Here is a 13,739-nt window from a genome sequence, read left to right as displayed (position 1 = left end):
GGAGGGGAGGGGAGGGGAGGGGAGGGAGGGGAAAGGAAGGAAGAAAGAAAGAAAGAAAGAAAACAAAACTACAGACCAATATCTATGATGAACATAGGTGCAAAAATCCTCAACGAAATATTAGTGAACCAAATTCAACAGCATATCAAAAAGATAATCCACCATGATCAAGTGGGTTTCATACCAGGAATGCAGGGAGGGTTTAACATATGAAAGTCAATACATGTGATACAGTTCATAAAGAGAATTAAAAACAAAAATCACATGATCATCTCGATAGATGCAGAAAAAGCAGCACTTGACAAACTCCAGGATCCTTTTATGATTAAAACCGTCAGAAAAATTGGCATAAAAGAGACATTCCTTAAGGTAATAAAAGCCATCTATGACAAACCCACAGCCAACATTATACTGAACCAGGAAAAGTTGAAAGTGTTCCCCCTGAAAAGTGGAATGATAAAAGGATGCCCACTTCTATTCAACATAGTACTGGAAGTCCTAGCTAGTGCTATCAGACAAGGGAAAGAAATTAAGGGCATCCAAATCAGTAAAGAGGAAATCAAATTGCTGCTGTTTGCTGATGATATGATTGTATACCTAGAAAACAGTAAAGACTACTCCAAAAAGCTCCTAGAACTGATAAATGAATTAAGCAAAGTTTCAGATAAAAAATTAATGTACACAAATCAGTAGCTTTCCTGTGAACCAACAGTGACAAAGCTGAAAGTCAAATCAAGAACTCAATCCCACTTTATAAAAGTTGCAAAAAAATGAAGTACTTATGAATATACCTAACCAAGGAGGTGAAAGACCTCTACAAGTAAAACTACAAAACACTGCTGAAAGAAATCATAGATGACATAAACAAATGAAAACACATCCCATGCTCATGGATGCATAGGATCAATATTGTGAAGATGACCATACTGCCAAAAGCAATCTACAAATTCAATGCAATTCCCATCAAAATGCCACCATCATCCCTCACAGAACTAGAAAAAACAATCCTAAAATTCATCTGGAACCAAAAAATAGCCTGCATAGCCAAAGCAAGAGTAACCAAAAATAACAAATCTGGAGGCATCACATTACCTGATTTCAAAGTATTCTATAAGGTCACAGTCACCAAAACAGCATGGTACTGGTATAAAAATAGGCACATAGAACAATGGAATAGAATAAAGAACTCAGAAATAAACCCAAATGCTTACAGCCAACTGATCTTTGACAAAGCAAACAAAAACATAAAGTGGGGAAAAAACACCTTATTCAACAAATGGTGATGGAATAATTGGCAAGCCACATGTAGGGGAATGAAACTAGAACCTCATCTCTCACCTTATACAAAAATCAACTCAAGATGGATCAGGGACTTAAATCTAAGAAATGAAACTATAAAAATTCTAGAAGGTAACATCTAGAAAAACCCTTCTAGACATTGGCTTAGTCAAGGATTTTATGACTAAGAATTCTAAAGCAAATGCAATGGAAACAAAGATAAATAGGTGGGACTTAATTAAACTAAAGAGCTTTTGCAGGGCAAAAGGAACAGTCAGCAGAGTAAACAGACAACCCACAGAGTGGGAGATAACCTTCACAACCTATACGTCTGACAAAGACTAATATCCAGAATCTACAACAAACTTAGGCTGAGGCAAAGTCTCCATGCCCAAGAACCTAAAAGCAAATTCAACAAAACAAAGATAAATAGATAGGACTTAATTAAACTAAAAAGCTTCTGTATAACTAAAGAAATAATTAGTAAACAGATAACCCACAAAGTAGGAGAAAATCTTTATGAACTATGCATCTGACAAAGGTCTAACATCCAGAATCTACAGGAAATTCAAACAAACCAGCAAGAAAAAAAAATTCCATAAAATATTGGACTAAGGACATGAATAGACAATTCTCAAAAGAAGATGTACAAATTGCCAACAAACATATGAAAAAATGCTCCACATCACTAATTATCAGGGAAATGCAAATCAAAACCATAATGTGATACCACCCTACTCCCTCAAGAATGGCCACAATAAAAAAATAATAGATGTTAGCATGGATGTGGTGAAATGGGAATACTTTTACATTGCTGGTGGGAATGTAAACTAGTACAAACACTATGGAAAACAGTGTGGAAATTCCTTAAAGAATTATCAAATAAAAGTAGATATACCATTTGATACAGCAATCTCACTCTTGGGTATCTACCCATAGGAAAAGAAGTCATACAAAAAAGACACTTGCATATGCGTGTTTATAGCAGCACAATTCACAGTTACAAAAATATGGAATCGACCCAAATGCCCACCAATGTGTGGATAGAGAGAAAAAATGTGGCATATATATACCATGGAATACTACTCAGACATTAAAAAAAATGAAATAATGCAACCTGCATGGAATTGGAGACCATTATTCTAAGTGAAATCACTCAGGAATGGAAAACCAAACTTTCTATGTTCTTACTCGTAAGTAGGAGCTAAGCTATGTGGATGCAAAGGCATTAGTATGATACTTTGGACTTTGGGGACTTGTGGTAAAAGGTGGGAAGGGGTTGAGGGATATAAGACTACACATTAGGTACAGTGTACACTGCATGGGTGAGGGGTGCACCAAATTTTCAGAAATTGCCACTAAAGAACCTATCCATGTAACCAAACACCATCTGTTTCCCAAAAGCCTATTGAAATAAAAATGAAAATAAAAAGAAGAATGAGAATTTGAACTAACAAAATAAAAATAGAGAGTGTGAAACTTAAAAAATAAAAAAAGAATGGTCTAATACAATGGGGTCTCACTATATTGCCCAGGCTGGTCTTGAACTCCTGGTCTTAAGCAATTCTCCTGCAGTGGCCTCCCAAAATGCTAGGATTACAGGTATAAGCCACCACTCCTGGTCAAGAATTCTATTTTAAATCATCATAAAACAGTACATGCACTTGGTAATTTCTGACATGCACTTGGGTAGGAAACTCAAAAATATAAAGAAAGTGACGGAATTGAAAGAAAAGACCTCCTTCTCCCAAAATCTTTCCCAAAGGTCAGGCCAGGGCAATAAACAATCTTTTTTGAACATCTAGATAGTGATCCAGGGCCATAGGGAATAACACCACAGGAGAAAGAAAATATATTCCAGAGTATACCATAGAGCAAATATATGCTTATATATATATCGCCATGATTAATTCCATGTATTAACTCTGTGGATTTTTGACGTGACAGACTCTATAATTGTGACTCAACTTCTTTAAATTCTTTCTCTCACATTCTCTCTCTCTCTATATATATACACACACACAATTATATAGGATTCTATATGGGTATATATACATATATAATTATATGTATTATATGTAATTGCACATATATATGTGTGTTTATATGTACAATATACATATATGTGTAATTATATATAATATACACATATAGAATCCTATATAATTATCCATATATAATCTATCTACCTGTAAAGAGAGAGTGGGAGAGACAGATTTTGTGCATACATCTCTCTCTCTCTCTCACACACACACACACACACAAACACAAATAATATTGGCTCTGTTCCTTTAGACAGTGTTGACTAATACAATGTGTATAAAATTACATCTATTTACATAAATGGCATTGTAATATGTAACACATTAGCAGTATCGCATGTCTTCTTATTTACTAATGACAGTGTAGACATTTTTATGTTCATAATGTACAAATACCCCTTATTGTCTTGACAGACATTCAATGACTGTCATATATACAAACCATGATTACCCAGGAGCATAAATTAAAATCATTTGTTTGCTTCTGAAGTATATGTAGATTCTATTCATCAGCTATTTCCACCACACTGCTGTTGACAAAATATCTCATAATTCAGTGGGTTACATCAGCATTATTCCCATGTTCATGGAACCAGTGGCTGTGCCTCAGGCTTTGTGTTGTCTAGACTTAAATCCAGATTGCAGGAAGGGTTCAGGTCTCTCTCCATTTATGTCTGTTTTGGAACCCTGGCTGAAACAGCCGAAGTTATGTTTGAGCATGCTCTTCTCATAGAGGATCACAGGCTTAAAGGACACAACGTTTAAGCACATTTAAGACCTCTGTTCTTCACGTATAGTCTACTGATCAATACAAATCAGATGTCTAAGGGCAACATCAAGAGAGCAAAAACATAAGCTCTTCCTATAACAGTATACAGGTTGAGCATCCCTTATCTGAAAGCTCGGGACCAAAAGTGTTTCAAATTTCAGTTTTTTTTTTTTTTTTCAGATTTTGAAATCTTTGCATATACACAGTGAAATATCTTGGAGATGGGATTGGACCCAAGTCTAAACAAAAACGTATATTTATGTTTCATATACACCTTATATACATAGCCTAAATATTATTTTATGCAATATTTCAAATAATTTTGTGCATGCAAAAACTTTGTGTACATTGAACCATCAGGAAGCAAAGGTGTCACTATTTTAGACACCCCTGTGGACAATCTGGTTGCTTGACATCAACATCATTCCTGACTCTGAATGTATATGCTACAATAAGCAATCATTTTCTTATACTTAGTTACATATAAGTACTTGACATTCCATTGATACAGTGAAAAATTAATGTGTTCAGAGTAAGTAAGCAGCACAGTAGCATTATCAGAATACTTGTATCAATTGTTAATTTTAAATGTTTCTTCCAGATTCATCTGCCGCATTAATAATAGTTTTTGTCTCAGAACTCTGTTTGATTTTACAAACTATAATGGTTTTTCTGTTATGAATACATGCTGTTCTAGTCCTTCAACATGCACATCACATTTTCACCATGTTGTCTATAGGCGATTTTTCTGCAGTGTTAACAATGTCATCTTCATCATCATTATTTTCAACATCACCTTGATTCAGAACTAATTTAACTATTTTACCATTGGCCAATGAAAGAACAACTGGAGCATCATTATCGATGTTAAAAAATGTCTTCCATACCCACTTCTTTCAGCTTACAGATGGCCTCTGAAGGTATATATATTTTTTTTCTCAAGTGACATACCCAATCTTTCAAAGTCACCACTCTGTGCATCATCACTATTGAACATGCTTGCAGGCCATAGGTTGTGCCAGGCGTGGGCAACTTTAGTCACTGTGTTCCAAGTGTTGACAACAGCATATATACAGCATCCTTCATGCTAAACTCCTTTTGAAAACTTTCCACACCCACGCCTCTGTTCATTCCTGCTAGCATGCTTTTCAACACAGTGTTTTTATATTTATTCTTCATTAATTTAAGGATACCCTGATCGCAAGGCTAAATTAATGAAGTAATATTTGAAAGAAAGTGTGTGGCATAAACATTATTTTTGATGAGAATTTCAGCTGGAGGATGACCAAAACAACTGTCGAAGAATAACAAAACCTTTCAGTTGTGATTTAGTTCAGCTTCTCTGTGATGAGCATGAGCCACTGGTACAAAATAGTTGAAAAACAACGAGAAAGGATACCCTGGTGATCCATGCCATTTTATTGCATAATAATGGACTGGTGAGAAATCTACTCCTAGAAAACAGTGAGGGTGCAAATTTTTACCTATCACAGCAAGTTTACGCTTATGTCAGCTTGTACCTGCTGTATTAGCACATCCAGCACAGTTATCTTCTCCTTGGCATCTTTAATTCCTGTAGGGGCTGTCTCACCAGCTGTAGTCAATGTCTTTCTGGGGCAATAATACCAAAACAATCATGTTTTAATCCACATTATAGACTTGTTCTGGTGCCAGATTTTATTGATGATGACCTTGGCAAACTTGTTTTCTATTGTTTCCTGATCAGCAATGCTTTATTAACACAAATTTTAAAAATGTCATGCCATGTATTTTCTTACATTTCTTCCACTAACCTCAAATATTCACAGTTCCCTTCCATTTTCAGTTCATTTTAATATAACTCTGTTTTATAATCAGCATACCCTTAAGTGGGATGTGTTCACTGCAACGTTGATGAATCCTCTCTTTCAATACGCAACCAAGACCTTCATTTTTAGATTTATACAGAGTTTTTATATTTTCGTAAATTTCTGTTCATCACTGTCAGCACAGGACATCAGGAGTTTATCCTTTTGTTTCTTCATGTCATATATGATGATCATTCTAACACCATACTCTTCTGTAAGATGTTTCACACTTACATTGCTATCCAGTTTCTCCAACAGTTTAACTCTCCATGCTATAGATAAATGTAAATACTTTCTCTTTTTCTTATTATTGTTATCCACAGGAGTATCTGCAGGTCTTTTTGGCATTTTCAAAATCTTTACAACACAGAGCAGAGAATAAACAACAACAACAAATCACACTGAGTAATATACATAAGTCTTGGGCATCATGGGGAAACCTGACATTGGCATGTTTGGTTTGCACACAAGCCATTGTATTACCTTTTGTAGACCTGCTTGTGTGTGGAAATTTGGGCATGCGTGGAAAAGATATATCATAAACGAAGGGGGCTCAAGGGTCCTTCTTCCCTTGGGGGATGCTGAAAAAACTGTTGTGTACCTGCGTTTTGACTGAGACACTTCACATGAGATCAGTTGTAGAATTTTCCACTTGTGGTATCAATATCATTGCTCAAAAAAAGTTTTGGATTTGGAGAACCTAGGATTTCAAATTTGGGGGTTAGGGTTGCTCAGCCTGTACTTCAAGATCTCTTGGAAGAAGGAAGACTTGAAAACTGAGAACAATTAGTTAAGCTCCCACATTTATGGTCACAACTGCTGGAATTAAGAAGAGTCATAGATTAATTTCTACTGAGTAACAGAATATTTGAATATTTTTCAAGTATTTTGTACCAGTGAAACAGATTAATTTCAAACTAGGAAAGAATATTGTATGTTATTTCTTTTTGAATGTTTAAATTATTTTAGAAAAAAAAGTTAATATTTCTATATGAAAGCTAGCTGAAAGTAACATTGGAGTTGAAGCAAAAATAGCTAATTTTAAATGTCATGTGCACCTCATACTCACGCTGACCCTCACCAATTAATGTCCTTAGTCATTTCTTTAATTATTAAAAAAATACAAAATACAATGGCTGTTAAAAATAATGCCTATTAGGGCATTTTAATAACTTTTAATGATATAGGGTTATGCTTTGTTATATTAACATTGGTTTTATTCAGCCTGAATTAAATTTTTATTTATCTCCTAATTTCCCAGAAGCAATCAAGCTTTGTGTTCTTTTTCTTGTGCTTGATTTTAAATCCAGGAATTGACTTCAGAAATTTATGACCATTTTTTTTTTCCTTGAAAAATTGGCTAGTGCCAAGAAAAAGCGCAGTATAAACATAAAAAATATTAATCCTTTTAAATTCCTATGCTCTGACAAAATTAAAGGGAGACCACAGTAACTCAGAGTCTGAAATCAGTGTACGACACTTCTAGGGAGATTGAGTTCAGGCACTCGGGGCTCTCTGCCTTAACAAAAATCTCATGGCTAAGTGAGGCACAGAAGCAATGGAATTATTCACCTTCAGAGACCACTAAGGTTTGGACAACAGGCATAATAGTAGAGATCTGAGAGCTTCACCAAATGTTCTACTCTGCTTAAAGCCCTTGGATCTTTGCGCAACCAAGGATGTGGGAGTGAATCCTAATAAAGGCTGAGATTAAAATCTTGGTCAGCTCAGTAAGATGTAAACTCCAACGTGGATGCCATTTAATTTTTGGAAGATAACATTTACTTTACAATGGAGTTTAGGTACAAAATTTATACTTGTTTTATGAGGAAATATTGCATATTACAGGAATTTCAAGAATATTTACTCAAAACCCGCATTGCCCAGCTTCACCAGGGTCAACAAGAGATTACCTTGACTATCACCAAGAACATTGTCTTAATATTTGTATAGGTACAGAAGGTTGACCTAATCATTGCTCAGAACTGGTATCAGCAATTTTTAAATTTTCAGTGAAACCTATAACGTTTGACATAACCAGTGACTTATCTCTTTAGAGTAGAAAAACTCTAAAGCTAAACAGAACCATAGGCAGAATTTGCTTCATGACTACAGAACGAAGCAGGAAAAGTTACAATAGGAATCTGATGTTTAATGGCATCAGTCTTGTTAGCACAATAACGGATTTGTCTTCCAGTATCTGGATTTTTGTTTCCTATTTAAAAGTATGCTTTACCCTGCAAGGCTCCTGGTGGTACCCTGGCCTTAAGCTCTTTTTGTTTTCTAATGTCCACTTTTGATCCTCATCCTCTTGTTTACTTCTGAACCTCATCCTTTCAGACATTCTTATTGATTCATATTAATCAATCATTTTACAACTAATACTAATTACTTTGCAGCCATTCTGTCTCTTCAAAATGATTTTGCACATCTCTGCTCCAAAATACTGGTTTCATGGCTTAATTTTAAGGGGACAACTTTACTTCCTCTATGTCCGGGGTTATCATGAATGCCTCACTGTTGCCACTAAGTTAACAAATACACATGTCATCTCAAAATCAGTTTATAAAATCCTTTTTATCATTTGTGTCTAGTCTCATTTTGCTAAATATGTAATATATTAGGATGGTCAAGGATTATGCATTTAAAAGCCCAAAATGTGGAATTAAACAGCATTATACAATGTCTCTTTCTTTGAATATTAGACAGAGTAACACAATTTCTAATAAGTTTAGTAGGTTTTTCGGCTTTTCATTGTCAGTTTTAAACCTTCATTATGATTTAACTAATCCAATGAGAGCTGAAAGTTTGGATATGGTACACTTAAAGTTTCAAAATGGCTAACATGGAATAATTCAATTTCAGTGATGCTCTCTGGGTTTCAACTCTCCCAGAGCAAAGTAGAAGCCAGATGTTTTTCTGGGAGGACTGAAGATTTTACCTCTTTTGTGACCATCTCCCAGGAAATGTCTAGTCCAGAAGATCTTTGCATCGCAAACACTTGCTTTGGTCTGCAAAAAGTTATAGTGTCTTTATCACCAAGATCTGTATTCTTATGCTGTTAAGACTAAGTATAAGGTTTTATGGATATCACTTATGTCATCTCTTTCTCCAAATATTATTGTGTAAAAGATGAAAATAGTTTTCAAAAAACATGATTTTAAAATTAGAGAATTATATTATAGCTAGGATTAAAAAACTAAAATAATCTTAGATAATTAGGAATTGCATAGCTCAAAGAATGCAGTTTAAGATGGTGACATTTCAAAGTAAAATACAAATTGAGTTAAAAAAATAGAATAAGTTTCAAATTTGTAAATGAACATCTTCCAAGATATAAATTTACTACATGTTGAAACTAGAACTACCATATCATGGATAAAGTTCTACATGCAGCACTCTTATCACCGTATTATCTTTCATTTCTCTTTTTCTTTGTTTTTTGTTTTGTTTTGTTTTGTTTTTTGAGATGGAGTCTTGCTCTGTCGCCAGGCTGGAGTGCAGTGGCACAATCTCGGCTCACTGCAACCCCCCACCTCCTGAGTTCAAGCAATTCTTGTGTTTCAGCCTCCCGAGTAGCTGGGATTACAGGCACACACCACCACACCCAGCTAATTTTTGTATTTTTAGTAGAGATGGGGTTTCACCATGTTGGCCAGGATGGTCTCAATCTCCTGACCTTGTGATCTGCCCACCTCGGCCTCCCAAAGTGCTGGGATTACAGGCATGAGCCACCGCACATAGCCAGTATTATCTTTCTTACCAAGAGATTCCATTTTTATATTTGAATTTCAGAGTCAAAAGGACTGTTATGTATGAAATCCAGTTTCTCGAGTGTTCTGAAATCCATTTGTTATAAAAGGCAATACAATACTGAGAATTATAATATAAATGCTATAGTCTCCTTATCTTGGGTATGAGATGGTGCCCTTGAGTTCCCTATGGTACAGCTTTGTGATGACGGCAAAGTGAAGCAGACTAAGTCACCTTCCCTGAAAATCCTAAACCTGGCCACCCCAGGATCCCAGTTCTGTATCTCTCTATAGGCAGCGTCAATGGTACTTGTGTATTCAGAGTAGAGAAGAGGTTTAGTAAGTCTAAGTTTTCAAGTGTAAGGTTAGATGTAGAAGGGATTTTTTTCCAAGTGATTTGGGAGGTGCTGCCTATCAGGTAGCAAACTTAGTCAATAAAAAGTCAAAGTCACAAGTGGGAAAGCAATGATGTGCATCTAATTAGAAAAACAAAGAACAGATTTAAAGGGAATAAATGGTAATAGAGTTTGTGGATAAGACGTGACAGAATAGCCAACTTGCAGAATGGAGTTTGTTTTGATGATTTAGAAATTCGTTGGCAAGGTTTATCTGCTGATCAACAGTGGTGAAAGGTGGACAGTACTGCTTATAAGATCTGTATCAAAAAAAAAAAAAAAAAACCAAAAATTCACTCTTTATCCTGTTTCCTCGTTTTTGAGATCTATCTCAAACCTAAATAGCTTTAAAACAATGAAGGCTTTTAAAAATCTATTTCCAAGATACTATCTGTGTCACTCACATGGTGCCTGGGATGTAAGAGTTATCCATTAAATGTTTACTGGGTAAATTTTTACTAAAGTGTTAATGACTCATAACTAAATTCCTGAGAGATTTCTACAATTAAAAGAATACGGAATATGAAAGAGATCTGAAGTTTTCAAATTCTATGAGTATGCATTGTTCTCATGGTAAAATCTCGGACATTCAGAAGCAGATAGTCAGTATATACTTTGAGCTGGAAGATCATGAATTTACCTCTTTAGTTAAAACATAAGTGGTAAGTCACTGCACTGACTTCATCCAGCCAATATTACTTTCTGTCAGAAGATAACATATATTGCAAATAGGAACTCTGTATCAATCTGATTGCTTGTGATCTCAGACAGGTATTATAATTTCCATCTATACAGATAGATAAATAATACATTGATACTCAAATTTAAAGGTATGCTCCTTCCACTACACCATGTTATTCTCTTAATCTCAAGGGAAAGAAAGGGGAAGGGATATAGAATATTTTTATCAGAAGCAGCAGATTCTCTTTAACATTCTGAGAGCAGTCTTTGCATTGGATGCCTTTTACATACACCCAAGAGCCAAGTAATGTGCCCTCAAAAGCATAACTCAGGAAAAGAGAGGTGCACATTTAGCTATTCATGCCAAAAAATGATAGAAGACTAGCAGGCAAAGACAGTTAAATGATAAAAGTCTATGCAAGTTCAATATCTCCATGGCTCTGCAAGATGACAAGATAAAGCCACTAGGCTTTATATTATTAGTCATGAATGATCAGCGTAGTTTTAAGAATACATTTCAACAAAGCAACTTCACTTTTTTTAAAGACACTTTTTTGACACTACCTTAACAAGTGGAAGTCTCTGGATATGTACGCATATAAGTTGCATCCCTCTCTATATATAGCTTTCCACATAGTACATGTAGATATACATTTGAATGACTCATGTATGTATTCATTAATGTTGCCTGAACTAGCTTTATCACTCTTTGGACCATGAATCTTAAATGTTAAAGTGCTTATGATTTAGCCAAAATGCATTTTTGAAAACAAATATTACTTATTAAGTCCATTATATTCCACCAAGAAAAATCACCTTTGTTTCCTAAACTATTCATAAAACTGATGAAAAGGCATTTCCCAAATTACAAATAAACAAACAGCTCATTGGAGATAAAACAGAAATTTCTCCAAATTAAGAAACACCAAGAAAAATTCAACTAAAACAATATATAGGTACTGTTTAATTTTAATATGCTGAAATAAAATGGAAACCTCTAGTACCATAGAAAATTGCTACTCCTCCTTCCAGTTGCCCTGTAAAATGTCAGCACTGTACAGCCTCCATTATGCATATTCTTCGTATGGGTATTGCCATGAATTTGAAAATTCAGCACTTGGTTTAATTATATCATTTAATTATATCAACTCTTGAAAGACTGTTAGAGTACTTTTTAGCATTAAACTTCTTAATTTTAAAACGTACATTTTTCAAAGAATAAATGCCCATCTTGCCTGAGTCTTAGAACAACCTTGTGAAGATGGCAGATAAGAAGCAATATCAGTATTTTAAAGAGGCAAATAAAAACTCAAGGCACAAATCTGTGAAGTGACTTGAAAAAATGAAGTTAAGAATTTGCTTCATATGTTAGTGGATCTATTTTTTTTCCCAAACAGATTGTGCAAATTTGCTTTCCTCAAAATCTTGGGCATTTGTAGATGTCAAAATAATACCTGAGCAATAAAAATAACCTTCAAGCACAGACAGTAAAACCATACCAATCTTCAAATTAATATAAAATAACACTAAGCTCATACAGGTGTAGGGGCCAAAATTATAGCAAACTGTCACACTTTCAAAAACAAATGCTAAAGATGTATGCTTTCTCAGTTCATTGAATGTTCTTTACAGAAAGCCTAAGTTTAGGATATTACTTGGCCCTAAACTGGTAATTATCCACAAAAATATTGATTTATTCTGAGAGTAATAAGAAAATAAAGATCTTAGCTTTCTGCATGTATGCTTGACGCTATAACCATCGGGTTTTTGCCCATCTAATAGTATGAACAATTATTTAAATTATTCATTTACTCTTCTTAATTTGTATCCACCAGGTAACACTGGAGTAGTTATTTATACAGTTTTAATTAATTTGAGACTTTTACTATTTTTGTATTCCCACTCAGGATTCTGGAAAGGTGAGAGAACATTAAAAGTTTATTTCTGTAAATGTCAGATTGATCCCTTGAAAACATACATTCACCAGAGGTCCTAACTAAAATAAATAGGTGGGTGAGTTTAAAAATGAATGTTGATATCTTCAGAGGTACAGAAACCTTGGTAACATATACAATAAAGGGCTTAGAAAATACTAATAAGTCAAATGGTAATAAAATCAATATAAGAATAAGTGAAGATATGTGATAAAGATTAGCCTACGTAATACATTATAAGGCTGAAAGAAATTACATTATCTCATGTAAGAATCTCTCAAGCATGCACTTTAACATGAACACCTCCCCATCCGTGCAAACATACCAATATCTAGTGAACAGAATAATTTTTAAAAATAATAAGAAAATAGTAGAATCTGAATACATCAGAAAAATAGGAAAACAACAAAAATATCTGTTTAATTATAATGGACACAAAGAGAGCCTCAAGGCTTAACAATAGAAACAGTTAATATGAATTAAGCTATTTATTTAATTGTTTATGTGTTCATTGAGCAGTATTTACTAGCCACTGTATTTCATGCACTCTGCCTACCTGGTGTAAGAATATTAAAATCAATTAGTTATGGCCCTTGACTTGAGAAACCAAGATTCTAGCCAGGGCCCCGTTAAAACAAAACCAAGAACACCTAGTCACAATAAAAGGTGATTTCCTGTTAAAATTACATAGAACCCATAAGGTGGGAGAAAACACATATGAGATGGACACAGGAACATGGGAACAATTGGCATTAGTAACTTCCTGTAAGAACCACATCAGGGGCTTGCATAAGAAAAAAAAAAAAGAGAGAGGGAGGGAGGGAGGGAGGGAAGGAGGAAGTGACGGAAAGATGAAAGAAAAAGAGATAAAGAGAAAGAGAGGAAGCAAGAAAAAGAGAAAGAAAAGAAAGAAAGGGAAGGCAAGGGAGGGGAGGGGAGGGGAAGGAAGCGATGGGGAGGGAAAAATATCATTTTTCTGGTATTAAAGAATAGGAAGGACTGGATGGACTTACTTTGGACTTTCTGTACTGTACTGTACTT

Source organism: Mandrillus leucophaeus, unplaced genomic scaffold (genome assembly GCF_000951045.1).
Source record: "Mandrillus leucophaeus isolate KB7577 unplaced genomic scaffold, Mleu.le_1.0 Scaffold1426, whole genome shotgun sequence".
Taxonomy (NCBI): Eukaryota; Metazoa; Chordata; class Mammalia; order Primates; family Cercopithecidae; genus Mandrillus; species Mandrillus leucophaeus.
This window is presented reverse-complemented; position numbering follows the sequence as displayed.